Raw genomic sequence first — 2,573 nt, forward strand, 5'->3', positions numbered from 1 at the left:
TTGAGCATGGCCCCAGGTGCTGAGGATAACTCCATTGGAGCATATCAGCCTCAGGCACTAAAAATAGCTTGGTACTTGAGCATCATCCCTAGATGGATCTGCCAGGTGGATCCTGGTCAGGGCACATGTGGGAGTCTACCTCATTATATCCCCTCCTCTCACCTAAAAATGTAAAGAAAGAAAGAAAGAAAGAAAGAAAGAAAGAAAGAAAGAAAGAAAGAAAGAAAGAAAGAAAGAAAGAAGAGAGAGAGAGAAGGAAGGAAGGAAGGAAGGAAGGAAGGAAGGAAGGAAGGAAGGAAGGAAGGAAGGAAGGAAGGAAGGGAAAGGAAAGGAAAGGAAAGGAAAGAAAGAAAAGAAAAGAAAAGAAATATTTACTGCAATGGATTGAATCTTTGTGCCCATCCCAAATATATTCATATATTTATGAATTAGAGTTGCAACTCTAATCCCAGTGTGATGGTGTTTGGAGATGGGCCTGTGGGAAGCAAATAGGTCATGATGGTGGAGCTCTCATGAGTGGTATTAGTAGCCTTATAAAGGAGGCCAGAGACCTAGCTTGCTCTTTCCATCATATGAAGATACAGTAAGTAGTCAGTAGTCTGCAACCTGGAAGAGGAGTCTCAAAAGAACACAGCCATGCTGGCACCCTAATCTCAAACTTCCAACCTCCATAACCATGAAAAATAATATTTATTGTTTAAACCCCCCCAGTCTATGGTAATTTTGTATAGTAGCTTGAGCTAACTAAAACACTCACTCCAGAGTTCCCAGCCGTATTGGCTGGCTGAGGCATTGTTGGGCTCTCTATTGTAGTTCTACTTCTCTCTCTCTACCCTGTTCCACTACTGTCCCTTTACTTTCACAGGTGGTGGTCCTTAATAAATGTCTTGCCCCAAAACTGTCTCCAGAGAATGCATCATGTGACACATGTGTTCATTCTATATTTGTATTAAGAGCCATGTTTTTAACTTTTCACAAACTGTACTTTAACAGGGTCTTCACAGGCACTATAGGAATGTTACAAGCACAAACCCCTAGTTAGGAAAAAGAACCAGTTCTTTATTAAGAGCTGTGTCCTGTCAACTGATGTCTTTACTATTACCTTAAGAAAAACTGTTATTTTCTGGGTTATTTTCCTTGGAACCATGTGGAAGCTGGTGTAAAGCTACATTAAAAAGTGTAAAGGGGAGGCCTGACCTGTGGTGGCGCAGTGGATAAAGCGTCAACCTGGAAATGCTGAGGTCGCCGGTTCAATAAACCTGGGCTTGCCTGGTCAAGGCACATATGGGAGTTGATGCTTCCAGCTCCTCCCCCCCTTCTCTCTCTCTGTCTCTCCTCTCTGTCTCTCCCTCTCCTCTCTAAAATGAATAAATAAATAAATAAAAGTGTAAAGGGGAGAGAACCTTTCAGTAACATTGTAAAATGTGTTGTGTTCCCTCGGGTCCTTCCCTTCTTCCTTTTAGAACCCCCTCTGCACCCTCCTTCTTCTCCTCCATGAACCATGTGAACCCAGAAGAACTTCAGAAACTTTTATCCCATCAAACTCCCCTGCCCATTAAAAGTGACCCATTCTTATTACCTCTGTAGATCACATCCCCTCAGTAATGCTCTAATTGATTAAGTAATCTGATCAACTAGAATATTAGTAGCTGCTAATATCAGTATAAACAGTCCCATTTTTATAGTATTTCCAGAAGGGGATAACAAGGAAAATTTAGAGCCATGTTTGGCCCAGTAGGGCAGATAGTCATTAAGTAAAGACAGTCACAGATCATGGCTTCTCAGTAGCCACTTTGATATGGAAAGGCGAGAATGAGATTCTAAGAAAGGGTTAATGACATGTACCACACTGAGTTATGACCCTCAGCAACCAGAAACAGTGACCTAGGCTACTCAAGTGCTGGAGAAATGGTGAAGCGGCCACGGAGGAACCAAGATGCTCCAGCCACCTTCTTACCAAGTCTGACTCATATTCTGAGGCAGTTATAGACATCTAACCAATTTAAAAAGACTTATTCCACTGTGCATTTATCCTAGAGAAATTGGCTTTGGATAAATGCCAGTGCCCTTATTACAACAAACTGGAAGCATTAAGAAGTCTTGACAAAAACAAAAGAAAGTTGAATTGAATATTGAAGGCTGTGTAGATGGAGTTCTTTTTCTGTATGGTGAACAGTGGTGGGATTCAGCCAGTTCGCATCAATTCGGAGGAACTGACACCTAATTTTTGTTGAGTTCAGTGAACCGGTTGTTAAAATGGCACTTGTAATCAGAGTTCTCTCTAAGAGAGAGCCGCCTAATGTGGAAACTACAAATTTACATTCCTTACTTTTTTTCTTTACATTCATCTACACAACAGCAACCAGGAGGTTACAAGCTGTCATTTGCTTCAGCTTTGTGTTATGCCCAAAATTTCCCCCAGATATTATGAGTGTGCTGGTGTTCCCCAAACGGTGAAACCAATAGGAAGCTAGGACAAAATGAACCAATAGAAATATAGATTTCAAGGGTTATCTTATCATCCATTTCAGAAGCTGTAGAGGTATTAAATGCATAAAATAGTAAACTAGCCC

This window comes from Saccopteryx leptura, chromosome X (genome assembly GCF_036850995.1).
Source record: "Saccopteryx leptura isolate mSacLep1 chromosome X, mSacLep1_pri_phased_curated, whole genome shotgun sequence".
Classification (NCBI taxonomy): Eukaryota; Metazoa; Chordata; class Mammalia; order Chiroptera; family Emballonuridae; genus Saccopteryx; species Saccopteryx leptura.